The sequence below is a fragment of the Condylostylus longicornis genome, unplaced genomic scaffold (genome assembly GCF_029603195.1).
Source record: "Condylostylus longicornis isolate FDR11 unplaced genomic scaffold, ASM2960319v2 ptg000211l, whole genome shotgun sequence".
NCBI classification, from domain to species: domain Eukaryota; kingdom Metazoa; phylum Arthropoda; class Insecta; order Diptera; family Dolichopodidae; genus Condylostylus; species Condylostylus longicornis.
Window position 1 is genome coordinate 526,431 of NW_026578178.1, and position 16,773 is coordinate 543,203.

The 16,773-nt window shown below is 30.7% G+C and overlaps 1 protein-coding gene across 1 annotated transcript in view; it reads right to left on the minus strand.

Moving 5' to 3' along the window:
* The window catches only part of LOC129616450 (putative fatty acyl-CoA reductase CG8303), an 89,764-nt gene extending 76,014 nt beyond the window's left edge, over window positions 1-13,750 (minus strand). The window contains exon 1 of the mRNA XM_055532074.1: window positions 13,712-13,750. The gene's annotated coding sequence lies outside the window, so the exon portion shown is untranslated. The remainder of the gene's footprint in view (window positions 1-13,711) is intronic.
* Window positions 13,751-16,773: the final 3,023 nt, after the last annotated feature.

Consider the following 16,773-nt stretch of genomic DNA (forward strand, 5'->3'; position numbering starts at 1 on the left):
ACGAACATCTGAGAAACGTTGAGAAAATTTTCGATACAGTAGAGAAGGCTAATTTGAAAGTGAATTTAGATAAAACCGAATTTATGAAGGCAGAAACAAAATTTTTAGGCTTCATCATCATGAGTGAAGCCATAAAAACAGATCCCGAAAAAATCACAGCAATACAAAAATTGAAGATAACAGAAAATTTGAAAGAATTAAAAGGTTTCCTAAGGTTAGCATCATATTACAGGAGGTTTATTAGGGATTTCTCACAGTTAGTTAAACCACTTACCAATCTTATCCGAGGTAAAAATGCCCAAGTAAAGGCCAATCGATCAAGGGAAATAGCAATCACATTCAATGAAGGGGAACTCAGAGCATTCAAAGAGTTGAAACAGGCCTTATCATCAGCAGAATTATTAGTATTCCCCGATTTTGAACAACCTTTTATTCCTTACGACCGACGCTTCGAATATAACACTCAGGGCAATGTTGTTGCAAGGCAACATAGGCAAAGATCGCCCAATGTTATATACGTCACGAGGACTCGACAAGACAGGAGAAGCATACGCAATCAACGAGCGAGAACTATTAGCAATAGTCCGGGCTCTGGACAACTTTAGATATTACCTCCATGGAGCAAAAAAAAGTAAAGATTTAAAAACGGATCACAAATCTCTTTGAGCCTAGGCAACAGAAAGCGGATCACGTTCAGCCTAGGCAACAGAAATAATACCGCCAAGCTTAAGAGATGGAAGTCACGAATACAGGAATACAACTACTAGTTAATTAACAAACTAGGGGTTACTAACAAGGTTTCCCATGCACTTTCAAGACTAAAACAAGAACTCAACAGCACAGAAACTACAGTAACAGTGCACAGCGCAGAAGAGGACAGCAGCGACTTAATACCACATTGCGAAGCTCTGCTTAACTTGTTCAAAAATCAGATCATCGTTTCACAAGGACCAATACCTTCTGCCTATGAAAATCCTCATCCAAATTGCCACCGCCATTATATTGGTCTTCAGGATATAACCAATACAAATCTATTAGAAGCATTAAGGAGAAGACTATCACCATCAATTGTCAGTGGTATTAAAATACTCGAAAATCGAATTCAGTTGCTGCAGGACTTATATAAAAACCATTTCCAAGGATACAAAATTCGCATAACACAACGAATCGTGCAAGATGTTAGCAATGAGGAAAATAAGTACCAAACCATCAGCCATGAACATAAACGAGCACACAGGAATTGGAAGGAAGATAAGGAACAAAAAATAGAGAAATAATACTTTCCGCAAATGACTAGCCTTATAAAGAAGTGCACATTCGAATATGAAATATGTAACCCCAGTAAATATGATCGCCATCCCAACAATCCATGGCTATCGGAAATACCTGTACCCACCTATCCATCTGAAATCCTACATATAGATCTGATACAAATAAATAAGGAACAATTCATCACTTGTATCGACAAATTCAGCAAATGTGCAAAATTCTTCAAAATAAGAAACAGATCGACCTTGCACTTGCGACAAAAATTGGTGAAAATTGTACATTACTACACAGTACCCCGAATGATTGCTAGATAACCTAGCTTTTCAAGCCCTATTCAACAACCGAAAACGGAAGAAGAATTCATACGGTACACATAAAGAATTTTCCCAACTAACAAAACATTTTTGTCTTTTCAGCCTATTATTTAGTATGAGTTCAAATCACCCATCATGACTATAAGGGAAGACGTGGGACGAATATTAAATGGAAATCTGTAATTAGTTTACAGGATCGACCTCACCAATTACGAGGACGTGCTACAAAGATCAAAAGTGGAAGCAAATCAGTTAAATACTAGCAAGTTTACCAAAACGCAACTCTACTTCCAAATTCAACAAGCCGAAGATTTGATTAAAGAACTGACGCAACACTCCGCTATAAGGAAACGATCGATAAATTTTATTGGCAGCGCCTGGAAATGGTTAGCAGGTAACCCTGATGCAACCGATTGGGTTGAAATACTTAGAAGCCATAACAATTTGATCCGGAACAATAATGAGCAATATCATTTCAATCAAGTTCTAACAAATACAACAAAGCGTATTCGGATGCAAAATAATAGAAATACTCAAAGGTTCGATGAAAATTCAAAAGAAGCTAATTACCTAACGCTTTTCAAGTAAATTAATACGATAAAGGAATAAATAAAAGAAATCGTAAGAGCAGTCCAATTAGCCAAAGGAAAAATGGTGAACACCAACTTATTAAATAAAGAGGAAATCAACCAATTCGTTTCTGGAATGCAAGCATTTCCGTATTTCAATGTTATTGATGCAATCGAGTACGTACACCAACAGTAGTAGTCAAAAACATGACTCTACTCTACATATTATTACTACCCAAAACCAGCGGTGTCGAATATAACTATCAGAGCCATCACCAAAAATTGCAGTTGCATCTAACATACAAAAGTCTACTAACGAACCTCAAACAAATTTTTGGTATTAGCAACGAATGTAACAAGTATAGAAACACCTTTATCTGCAAAATGGAACAAATAGAAGAATTACATGATAACCACTGCATCACCCAAATATTGAGAAACAGCAACAATACTTGTAAGCACGAGTTCAACAAAAGTGAATCAGTCGAAGTAATCAATGTTCTACAATAATAAATATACTTTGCTAACAATGTGAAAATAATTCCTAATAAAACTATAATCACATATGTACATACTTAAAAAAAATTATATCGACTTTTAATACAAAAAGAATTTACATACATATGCACATGAAAAAAATATATATATGTATATATATATATACGATTATATCAGAAGTATGCATTTTGGGAGATATATTATACAATATTAACAAACTCGTTAATATCAAATGCACATTTTCCCAAATTTGAAAAAATACACCAAAGTCAAATAAATACTTCGCAAAAAAAAATAGCACTACTTTTTTCCTGTAGTGTAGCATTTATTGAAATCTTAAAAAAATGAACGGAACCCGAAGGTTTTCAAATCTATTTTTTAATGTTTTAATAACAAAAACTTTAAGAATGTTAGCACTATTAAAGTAGAAAAAGATTGAATTTCAACTTTTTGAAAAAAGTTGATCTTGTGGGAGATTTTTGATGTTAAAAAGCGGATCTATAGATCTCTCTGTCTGTCATTCTCTCTTAGGATCCAACCCCCTATTTCTGTCAGCCGTAGTTGTCGGTATTTCGTTAAAATTTAAATTAACACAAAATTATAATTTATTAAGTTATTCTTATTCATTTATTTCATAAAATTATATGAAATAAATGAATATAAAGAACTGCATTTTTAAATTTTATGTTAATATTTTAAACGAATTATGCGTAAGAATTATATTTAACAAATCTGATATTTTAGATAAAAAATTTTCTAACAATAAGAATTTGTTCGTTATTTTAAATTATATTCCACCTAATAATGAATTTGAAGTTTATAAATTACATATAGAAAATATTCACCATGTTTTGGATACAAATTGTGATATATTGTGATATAATTATTTTTATGTATGAGGGGATTTTAATTTATCTTCAATATCGTGGAACATTTTCTTCAACATTGTAGAACATAACATATTATTGTAACAATAATGTCAATAAATATTTAAGGCTGATAATTTTGAATCATATTTTGTTGATTTTTTATTTTCATTTGATTTGCTTCAAATTAATAATACTTTAAGCATATTGAGTAGATTTTTAGACTTAGTTGTAATTTGTAAAGACAATATGTTTAATTTTATAATTAATGAATTTGAATATCTAATAGTGAAAAAAGATTTGTATCATCCATCATTTTTAATTAACTTTTAATTTATTATTTAGATTTACCATCTGATTTTGAAAAAATTTTGCAGCTTAACAATAGATTTTGATGATTTGTTTTCCATGAGTTATTATTTATCTCATATAAATTGGTATGAAATTTTAAATGGTAAAATTGATTTAAATGATACTTATAAAAATTTTTTAAGATTTTATGTGTAGATATTTCCAAATTCATTCCGATGAAAAGTAATATAAAACACCGGTATCCGACTTGCTAAAATAAGAGGCTTCTATCTTTGAAAAATACGAAAAATAACGCTTTTGGGAATAGCTATTTTGCTTCCTATAGATAGGATTTTCAACGATTACGTAGAGAATTTGATTTTTTAAACAATTTTCTATATAAAAATTATATTTTTGCATATAAGTCCAATATGAAGCCTAAACCCAAGTTTTTTTGGAGCATTAGTAATGCTTATAAAAGATTGTGTGGGTTTCTTGGCTTTTTTTATAATGATTTTACTTTTTCTGATATAAATTTAATAGCTAACTTATTTTTACAATATTTTCAGTTAGTTAACAAAAAAATTGTGTTCTTATCCGTTAACAGAGTGTTATAATAATATTAGTCAAATTATTGATTTTAGAAGTTTACAACTAACTTATTTAATATAGTGATATTTATAATGAACTTTCTTAATCCGATCTCAATTTGAGCGCTGGCCCTGATGGAATACTAAATTTTATTTTGAAAAATTGCATTAAAATCCTCTCAGAGCTTCTAATAATTTTAAATATATCTTAAAAGAAGGTATTTTTCTTGGTAAGTGGAAGTTATCTAACATTTCTCCCTATTTTCATGTAATATTCCCCAAGAGCGGCTCGAAATTGGACATAAAAAATTATAGGCTAATTGATAAACTATTGGCTACACCTAAAATTTTTAAGGCTGTTGTTACGGATAAAATCTACTTTTTAGTGAAAGAAAATATTTCCCCACATCAACATGGTTTTATGAAGGGTAGGTCTGCTACTTCCAATCTATCTGTTTTTTTAAATTCAGTATTTGATGCAGTCGAAAGTGGGTTTCAAGTAGATAAAATTTTTACAGATATTTCCAAAGTTTTTGATAAGGTAGATAATTTTAAACTTCTTTCAAAACTTGAAGTGTAAGGCTTTTATGGCTCCATGCTGAAATTGACGAGTTCTTGTTTACTTGGGCGTAAAGTTTCTGTTAAAATTTCTAATTTTAAATCGTAATCATTTTTAGCGGTGTCAGGGTTTCATACGAACACATTTAGATCCGTTGCTGCTCCTTCTATTTTATCCATTGTTGTATTTTATATTTTGCAGATGAAACAAAATTATGTTTATACTCGTTCGAACGTATGTTCGAAGTGTATATTAAATTTGCCTTACCGTTTGTAACGCTAAGATATAATGGCCGAAGATATAGACTCAAGTGTACGTTTTTGATCAGCGTCGAATTCTCAGTCAATTTAGCTTTGTGCGTACGTCTGTCCGTCCGTCCTTCCGTTCAAGCGATAACTCAAAAACTAATTGAGCTAATTTAACTAAATTTTTACAAATGATTAATTGTAGTAAGTGCCAGAACCCTTTTTAAGTTGAACATGATCGGGGTACTGGTTCGGGTAGCTGCCATACAACGTCAAAATTTATTAGGGTATATCTCATAAACTATAAAAGCTGTGGTATTGAAATTTCACACAAACAAATGTATTAGTAGGGCCAATGTGTTTGATAAAAATCGTTGAAATTGCTTGCTTCCTTCTGGTAGCTGTCATACAACTTTAAAAGTTATTGTACTGTGAAACTTAAATTTCGCACACATAAATATACAAGTAGGGCCGATATTTTTGATAAAACTCCTTGAAATTTCTTGGATCTTTCTGGTAGCTGCCATACAACTTCAACAGCTATTGGGCTATATTGAAATTTCAAACAAACGAATATATTGGTAGGGCCAATGTGATTGATAAATGTCGTTGAAATTTCTTGACTATTTTTGGTAGCAGCCATACAACTCCAAAAGTTATTTGGCATTATCTCAGAAGTTATTGAAGATATTATAGAGAAATCTCGTGAAAACAAGCGTATTATGAGAATTTTTGTATGTGATAAAAAACATTGGAACTTCTTGACTCGATTCTCATAGAAAATATTGAAATTTTACATAAATTAATATGGAAACTTAAAGTCATAGTCCGTTCCATAGCCAGCTTTGGCATATTTATTCGCACATAAACTCTATTTTTTCTCGTCTGTTATAAAATCATTAGAAGATTGTTATAAACTTCAACGAAATGTCAAAAATTTCAGGGGTTGGTTTTCCTTATTTTTAAACACTGACAAATGTAATGTAATGCGATTTTATAAACCAAAGGTTACATTGAATTTAACTATACGTACAACAATTCCGCATTAAAAAATGTAAATGTAATTAATAATTTGGTCGTGTCGTAATTTATTAATGTGTCGTCAGTTATGTTTTCTTATGATATTTTATGTGCAAGATCGTTTCTTATATTTGGAACCGCACAGAACTAACTATGGTTTTTTGTTTAATATATGTGGTTCTGAGGTTGATATTCTTTTGAATAGAGATATATTTAGAAAGGGTGTCACCAAAAAACTGGCGCAGAAACCGTACGATCACCAGCTAACGTCCTACAGTTATAAAAAATCAAAAACAGTTGTAGTGACTTTATTTTTGTTTTTTTTTTGTCATTTTTGAAAAAAATGAGTGCTTAACTTACGAAAATTTGCAAAATATAAAATTAATTACAAATTATAATTAGGCACTTAGTCCTAACTCAATTTCTGCTCAAGACCGGTTAACAGATGCCAAGTCTACACCTGTATTCAAAGGTGATGGAACTTTTGAATTATCGGCATTTTTCAAGGAGTCTGGCACAATTATATTACTAACGCCTGATGTCGCTTTAAAGTCCTACCAAGTCAACATATTTTCTCAAAAATACAAGGACCTGCCGCAGTCATCCTACGGAGACTGGAAAACGCAACGTGGGAGGAAGTAAAAAGCTAATCAAAGAAAAGATTTCGAGTTCTAGAATCCTATTTAAAAATAATTCAATTTTATTCAGAACTATCAATTATTTTAGACAAACTTAATTTAAAGTATAATAGATTCAAATTCTCCCTCAGAATTTAAACCTAGTAATAACGAAACTAGCATGTTAGAAAAAATTTTAATATCCACTTGAGAATTGAAAACGTTTCAAGCTTAGAAGAAGTTAATCACGAGCTATTACAAACCGGTTTTTCAAATAACTCAAATTTAAATTATAAATATTCAAATAGAAATCAAAACTCGCTTAATAGTAATAACAGATATTATAGGAATTTTAACAATAGTACTAATAGCAATTTTAATAATAATAATAATAATAATAATAATAATTATAATAATAGCGGCAGTCGTTTCTAACTTTAATAGAAATTTTCATAATAATTACAATAACCCGGGGCAAAGAAGATTTAGAACTATAAATTTTCACTGCAGTTTAGTATCACAAAATACCCCGTCCGAAAAAAATTTCGTTTACAGCTTTAGGCTAAACTTTACCTATAGTAGAATTTACTATTGTGAATAAAAAATTTTATTGCTTGATTTACACGTGCTCTACTACTTCTATTATTAACGATTTATTATAGCAAGTTAAATGAAATAACTGTAGAAGACGAATTTCCGATTCCAAATATCACTCTTCGACAAATTGGGAGAGCCTAATATTTCACAATACTAGATCTCGCTAAAGGATTTCACAAAAATCCTTGTAGACGAAAAAGACCAGCAAAAAACAGTCTTTTCGACAAGGACATTATAAGCTTGTCATTATGCCATTTGGTTTAAAGAAAGTTCCGGTAACATTCCAAAGGATAATCAATTACGTTCTACGCGACTTTATTAATATTAGCTGTGTTGTATATCTTGAATATACTAATATTCAGTACCTTACTTCAGGAACATGAAACTACTTTCATAAAAATTGTTGAAAAGTTTTGAAAATTGAATTTAAAAATTCAGTTAGACAAATGTCTCTTTTTCTCTAAAGAATCAGAATATTTGGGTCATTTTTCACAGACAATGGAGTAAGACCAAACCCAAAAAAAAATAATATTTTTAAAAGTCTTAAACTTCCAAAGTCTTCAAAATCTACTAAGACCTTTCTGGGATAACCGGGTATTAGCGCAAGTTTATATAGGATTACACAAAAATTGCGTAACCTTTAACTTTTTGTTTGAAAAAGGATAATAAAAAAGATCTAAGTAATCAAAAATATATTGCTGCTTTCGAAAAATTAAAGGAAATTATTACAAGTGATCCTAATTTTAGGCATCATAATTTTAACCACAAAGTCACTTTGACTACTGACGTGACTTCGCGATTGTCAGTACAACATTAAATGACCATTAAATTCGTTACAGTACTATGGAAAAGGAACTTTTAGCAATTGCTTGGTCTACAAAATATTTTAGACCCTATCTTTATGGTGTCAGATTTATAATAAAAACGGATCATATAGGCCTTTGGTATGGTTAATTTAATTAATGGAATCTAACTCAAAATTACAAAGGTGGAGAATTAAACTAAATTAATTTAATTTCGACATAGAATACGTAAAGATAATAAAGTTGCCGATTTCTTGAGCAGAATAAATGTAGAAAAAAATGAAATTAATGCTGGAGAATTAGACAGTAGATCAGCAAATCGAACCCATGTAGCTACAATTCATAGTAGCGTCGAAAATTTGGGCCACCACATTCCAATTCCAGAAAGCATCGTAAATAAATATCTGAAGCAAATTCATCTTGCAGCAAAGAATTTTGGTGAACTGATTACAAAATACAACAAATATTGGAAAGTTTTTATCTCTATTAAATTTAATATTTCTGAAACACGCTCTGAGCCTAACCAAATACTTCATGGCGATACATTTTACTTAAAAAAAGAAGTATTTCTTACAACAATCGATAAGTTTTTAAAACATCTTTCAATTATCAAGTTAAGTGATAGAAATAGTGTCACAATAGCTTAGGTCTTAAGAGTAAGAAAATCCTTATTTGGCTAACCGAAAAAATTTATATTTGATAACAAATTTAACAGTTTAAATATAAAATATTTTTGTGGATTAAAAAATCTTGAAGTCGATTTTACTTCACCTAGAAGACATACACGAAATTCAGATGTAGAAAGGGCTCACGGAACTATTAAGGAACATATAAGAATACCGATCCGAATCTAGACACTGAAAGTAAAATTTTAAAGGCCGTTGAAGCCTATACCAACACTCTTACTCTGTAACTGAAACTTAATCAATAGATTTTCCTAATTGCAGAGTTTCAAATTTTCAAGAAATAAAACAAAGTCAGATAGAAAAAAGGAAAACATTATAAATAAATCAAATGAAATCTTAAATGACTCTGAAATATTAATTAAACCCCCTGCGGTTGTTCGTTATAGGAAACAACCGCGTTATAAAAAAATTAAAATTAAAAAATTGAATAATAAAATAACAGATTTAAATAACAGAAAAATTCATCCAACCAAAATTGAAAGAAAATATAAATATTTCAATTATAACTCCTGACTTCTATAATACGAGTATAAATATTTTTAAAATTCAATAAACAAAAATTTCACTGATTCATTTACGAATAATAGTAAACCAATTTTTATTTTACATGAGTGAAGAAAAAGCTATCAAATATAAAATTAGTTCGGTACCAAATTTAAAATTGAAGAAGTGGAAATTACAAATTTAGATATCATACTATTAGGAAACCTAACATATTATCTAACGCAGGAAAAACATTAAAATAAATTAAAAATGACATCCAATTGTATAAGATTTTGTTAATCTATTTACAAAACAAGGAACAATTTTCATAAAAAAATGCCATAAATCATAAATTGTTAAATGAATGTAATAATACTCGTTAAACAAAATTTATATAATTTCGCTCAATAATTGCACAAATAAGAATAGAGAACTAAAATATTTTACAATATTGTAATTCCAAATTATTTTCATATGGAAAATTTGAGAAATAGGATTAAATTAGAAACTTTCAATTTAGAACAAATAAAAAACAATAAAGAAATTGAGGAGTTACTTTAAAAAATAAAATTTACTGATCATTTTGCTTATACCAATTTATTTCTTGTTATAATTATAATAATAATTTTATGCATTTTAATAAATTGTCAAATTAAAACAGGTAAAGAAAATAAATTCAAAATTAGTACAAAAATTTACAAGCTGTACAGGAGTACAAAAATCTTAACAAGCAGGGTGTTATATATCACACCAATCAAACACTTGAAAAAATTATAGCGCCATATTCCAAGATTTCTATTAACTCGGAAAGCTAATATTATATTTTTATCCCTTAAAAAAAAAAATTCAAAATTATAATTTTTGTATTTCTTATTTTTTTGCTTTTTTGAATCTTAAATTTCAATAGAACTAAACAAACATATTATGTATAGTTAATTCTAAGTGTCAAAAAGTACGGGTACTTCTAAGTTTTGCTTGTAGGGTCTGAGAAAAAGCAAGAATTCCAGCCAGCCTACAGAACTAAGCTCTACGCATTACACTATATATTATTAATTTTAACAAATTATACACTCACGCGTTTTATTCAAATGTATTACACAATCCAAATACATACGAGCATGAATTTTATTAGTGAATTATTTTATGCGTATACAGTAATTGATCGCTTAAAATGCTTATTGTCTATTAAAGTAAAAGTTATTTACGATTTTATGCGACATAACTTAAAGGGATGTTCTATTCTATAACTCAAATGATATTAGATCTTAAAGGAACTAATTCTTTATTTAATTATGTACTTTTTAGCACTTTTCAAAAAAAATTTGGAAAAAAAGTACATGTTAGTTTCAATCTGTCCGTCCTTCCATCCGTCCGTGGATATGTTTACGAAACTTCTACACTTGAAGATAGAAAGTTGAAATTTAATATGTACATGTATTTAATAAACGAACGGGCGGCCAGAGTGAAACTAATAAGCACTTTTTTTCAAAAATTTTTGGAAAAGTACTAAAAAGTAAACTTAAAATGTCTCATGGAGTGGAACACAATTTCAAAAATATTATGTCTGTGCAAGACTTTTTATACCCATACCCTTACCGTAATAAGGTCCTAGACTAAGAAATAATGGTCCTAGACATAGACTCAAGTGTATTTTTTTGATCAGCATCGAATTCTGAGTCGATTTAGCTTTGTGTATCCATCCGTCCGACGATAACTCAAAAACTAATTGAGCTAAATTCACCAAATATTCACAAATGATTTACTATTAATAAAAAATGTAAATGCTAGAACTTTATTTAAATTGCAAATGACCGAGATACTGGCTCGGGCAGCTGCCCTACAACTTCAAAAGTTATTTGGCATTATCTCAGAAATTATTGAAATTATAAAATAGAAATTTCGTCAAAACAAGTGTATTATTAGGTCTGTTATGTGTGATAAAAATCATTGAAATTTCTTGACTTGTTGTGGTAGCAGCCATACAACTTCAATAGTAGTTATGCCACATCTTAGAAAACATTGCAAACGCAGTACTGAAATTTTGCATAAATTAATATGATAATACGGCAACTTAAAGTCATACATTGCCCCATAGTCGGCTATGGCACATTTATTCGCACATAGGATAACAAATTCGTAAGGGTATCACAGATTTGGCTCGGTCAACTCTATTTTTTTCGTTTTTATGTAATTTGGCAATTTTTTATTTAATTTGGCAAAACAGCAAAATAAATATAAATGGCTTAAAACATAATGATGTAAATGGTGTAAAACATAATAGGACGGAGATAATTTTTTTTTCTTCATATAAACTCTATACATTATTTTCAAAACTTTAAAGGGAAAATTAGATTGCTCTCTCTAGGCGGTGGTCTCATATTTACCAAGGCAGTGTATTAGCAACCGTAAAAAAGTATACAAAAAGCCGAAAATGCTCTATTTTTATTTTTACGAATGTGATTCTATAGAAGGATGGATTGAAAACAAAAATGTGTGCACATATTCATCAAAATTCATAAATATCAACATTATTCATTATTGCTGCTTTTTAAAGAGAAAAAAAAAGTAGAAAAAAAATATACATATCCCAAGTAACAATTCCCAAGAGTAAAAAATTGACCAAAATTCTCATAAAACTCTCATACCACACTCCATACTCTCATAATTTTTTTTACGTAAACATATGTATATTTTGCTTCATTTTTGTTAACAAAGTAATTATTTAAAGCGGAATAAATATATTTTTTATAAAGTTTGAAGTAAGACCGATATATTTATTCTACAGTGTATTACTTTGTCTTTCTAGTAACACCATTACAAATGGCTTGTGAGAGTTTTCGTATACCAAAAATTAGTATAAGAGTTATATGCTTTAAAAACTCTTTTAATGGGAGCTTAACTCTCATTACAAGAATTAATAACTCTTGATCTATATAAAGCGCTCTTTTTCTCTTATAAAGATCTCATTAGGGTCTTTTAGTGTACTACAAGACTGAAATTATAAAAGTAATATTCTTAAAGAATTCTTAATATAGCTCTGCAAGAGTCTTATGAGATAAAAATTTTTACTTGGGATGTACATATGCCATTTATATGTATACCTACGCATATCCAATGAAGAAAAAATAATTATAAAATTAATTAGACCAAAACAGTTAGAACAGAATTGATAACTTCTTGACCAACTGCATAGGGTTGAACAATTAAGATTATATTAAGATTATATTCTTTTTTCTATATGATTATATTGTTGATAATTTCTCTTCTTTGCTTTTTCTGTATGATTATTGTATCCGTACGAACGTGTGTTCGAAGTGTGTACTAAATTTGCCTTGCCGTTTGTAACGCTAAGAAATAGACTCAAGTGTATGATGAAAATCTGCTGAAAGCAATATAAATATAATGTAAATGATGCAAAATATGATAAAAACTATGAACGAAATCTCATTGAGATTGAACAGATTAGAAGACACGCATGGTAATGTTTATGTATGTACGCCAAAAAGAATAAAATATGGACGAAGATAAAATAAGAATTGCGAATATTTCTAAAGACCCAAAATATTGATATATGTTTAACAACAGAGATACATTTAAAACAGCAAACAGATATAAAAATAAATGGTTAGAATATAAAGAGGCGCATCCTAATAACGAATCAAGGGATGGTTGCGCTATTTTGATAATGAATAATATAAAATATAATAAAATAAATAAAGTAGAAAGAGACGATAGCCAATTTGTTGCTGTACGAATAGGGTCTTATAAACACAATTTCGATGTTGGTGTACTTTACTGTCCCCCAGGACGTCTTATAAAGAGTGGTTCATTCAAAGATCTCCTGAATCTCCTTAAAGAAAGGTTTATTCTGGAATGTGACTATAATGCTAAACATATTTATTGGGGTTCTAGATTCACCTCAAAAAGAGGCAGAGAGCTAAGAAAAGCTATTAAAGAGATTGGTTGTCACTACCAATCCACAGATAGACCAACATATTCATCGCCAAATTTCATTAATTTAGAAGATAACAATGATTTGGATTCGGATCATTCTGCAGTTATATTAAACTTAACTGAGACAGTTACCGAAAAACAAAATAAGCCCGTGTTGATTAATAAACCCACTGACTGGACTAGTTAAATCTCTTCTTAAAGAAAAGATAGAGAATAAAATAAGCTTAAGAATTAAAGTACGAACCTAAGATGATTTGGTTCCTGAGGTAGAGAATTTTAATAAAATCATACAAGGCGGTGTCTGGAAAAATACAAAACGATATGAGTATAAATCCGTGAGTATGACTTACCAGGCGCAGATGGCAAAGCTCACGAAATCCGGCAGATAAAACTGCACTTAATTGACTTACTCAGAATCTAAAAAGAAAAATATCAAAGAAGAATTTAATAATTACATTAAAAATTTGTCAGCCGAAAAAGAAAGTAATTATTCCTTATTATTCCTTTACACGTCCCCAGTATAAGAGGAGCGGGTGGCAAATAGGCAATAGAAAATAAAGATAAGGCTGAAATGTTTGCAGATCATCTTGCAAAATTTTCAGGCCAAATGACAAACACTCAAACATAAACATTTCAATGGGGAATGTGAGAACAGAAAACGTTATCGCTCCATTTGCACAAAGAGAAATAGTGGAAGAAATAAAAAGTTCAAAATCAAAGAAACCATCGGGTTTTGGTTTAATTACCTCTGAGATACTGAAGCAATTACCAAAAAAGGGTATAAAAATGCTGACTTTTTTAATGAATTCTGCATTAAAGTTAAAATATGTGCCTAATGCTTAGAAGGTGGCAGAAGTTATAATTGTAGCAAAACATGGTAATCACCTTTAAATGAGACAAAATCTTATAGACCAATTTTTCTGCTACCAATTTTGTCGAAACTTTTTGAAAAGTTATTACTAAAAAGAATGGAACCTATAATTGAGGAGAGGTCAAAAATTTTTGTAGACGTAGTACAGGCTGTCGACAAAATTTGGCACAAAGGATTAATATACAAGTTAGAAAAAATATTACCAAACCAATATGTAGATTTTCTCTCTTCTTATTTAACCGACAGACTATTTAGAGATAAACAGGATGGGGACTATTCCACACTTAGAGAAATAAGAGCAGGTGTGCCTCAGGGCAGTATTTTGGTCCAATACTATATCTACTATTTATAAGAGATGTTCCTCAAATAGCAAACGCAATTGTGGGTACATACGCTGACGACAGTGCAATTATGGCAGTAGCGTAAAATATTGACGACGCCAGAAGAAAGTTGCAGCAGGCAAGCGATAGTTTTGATGCTTGGACCAAGAAATGTAAAATAAAGGAAAATTAAACTAAGTCTGCACAAGTAAAGTTTACAAATAAAATTCCTGTACACCACCCACGTGTTAATTTAAATGGGATAAATGTTCCCCAGGAAAATGCGGTAAAATGTCTAAGAATGTCACTGGATGTTAAGCTAAAATGGATGGAACATGTTAAGAAGAAAAAGGTCGAATTTGAATTAAAATATAAAGAAATATATTGGCTCCTAGGTCGCAAGTCAAGGTTGTTGATACAGAATAAAATTCTGCTCTATAATCAAATTATTAACCCGGTTTGGTTGTATGGTATCCAGTTGTGGGGATGTGCCAAACAAACACATGTCTAGCGAATACAAACGTTCTAAAATAGGGTTTTGCGAAATATGGTGGATGCCTCTTGGTATGTGCGAAATGGAGATTTACGCAAAGATCTAAAGATTCCATGTGTAGTTGACGAAATTAACGAAACGGCGGTGAGACATAGAGCTCGATTGGAGCTCATAGAAAGCTAAAGCGGACTTTGGGAATTGGTCTAAACAGACTAGTATCAGAATATAAGGAGGAGGTTTTTTTGTGGTAAAACACATAGCTAACTATGGGTTGCCAGGGAAGGGCACGTTAGTAGCATTCATGCTTTCCTCCTCCCTTCGATTAAAAAAAATTATTCCTTTTAAAATTTAAGAAACTCAGTATGGCTTTAGGTTAATTTTCTGGACAAATGAAGATTCCATTTACAATACCTACCACGAAGTCAGTAAACGCCAACTTCTTTTAAGGGTCTTTAATAGGAAAAATATTATTTTCAATATTAAGAAGAATGTGGTCGGCGAAAGGTAAGAAAAACTGTTACTTTAACTTCGCATATGATTGTAGGTTTGCGATTTTTTTTTCATATTTTGCTTTTTCTTTTTTTCTGTTTTTTTTTTTTTTTTCAGCCGCATCTGGTACAGAATAGACGGCTTTCTGGTCTGCGTCTGTAATCCCAGAGACACGGCAGTGCAGTAAGCCTGGTTGGATTAATAGCCATATAACTTATAAACAAATATGAAATATCAAATAACAACAATATAAATACCAAATAATACCTACCAAATAGTCGGCAGAGGTCACGGTTGTCGGCGACGGCTTGGCTGAATGTTCAAGGCGTTTAGTCGCCAGTGGAACAAAAAGATCACTTAGCGAAATTGATGAACCCGTTTGGCAAGACCTCAAGGGTTGCAAGGTCTCGATTAGCGTACAAGCGACTTGGAGAACCCGCGTATAGATCTGAAAAGAGGGATCTGCAACCGTAAGGCAGAAAATTAAAGATTTTTGGGACAGTAGAATGCAGTTTCAAAAGGCACCGAGAAGGACCAATTAGGCGATCGTATATGAGACAGATGTGGAGGATTGGCTAGAGAAGTCGATTAGATTTTTAAAACCTGAAGACCCTCAAAAAAGAGAAAAGTCAAGAGCTCACCAGAAACTGTACCGGCCCCAGAAATTAATAGCATCAGGCTGAGGAAATCTCCACCAACGAAGAATGCTTAACTTAAAAAATATAAACTTCCGCTGGTAATAGTAGGTAATATGACTAATTGCACGTACCTAGTAAGGATCCTCAAAGGCGAAAGCATTAACGTGAAGGTAAACATGACGAATAATGTTTAACTAAAAATAAATGTTGAAAATCAAAATAGACATAAACAATTAACTAAAGCTGTTAATAAGGCCAAATTAAAATGGCATACTTATGAAAATAGATTGACGAGGCCAATTAAAGTAATTGTCAAAAACCTACATCTATAATGTGAGCCACAGGATTATAAAATTGAAATTATCCAAAGGGGATTCAAAGGTGTCATGAATAAAATTAGAAAATTAAAGAAATGGTGTAAGTACTATGAAAAAGTTGGTCCTTTTTATGTCGTCCTTCGATCACGCCAAAAGCATAAATAAAATATATAAAATAGAATATCTTCAGTACATGACACTAAAAGTTGAGTCTCTTAGAAATAATGCATCCATCCCACAATATAAGAGATGCCGAAGAGGTTCGATCATAAACAAAGATTTTG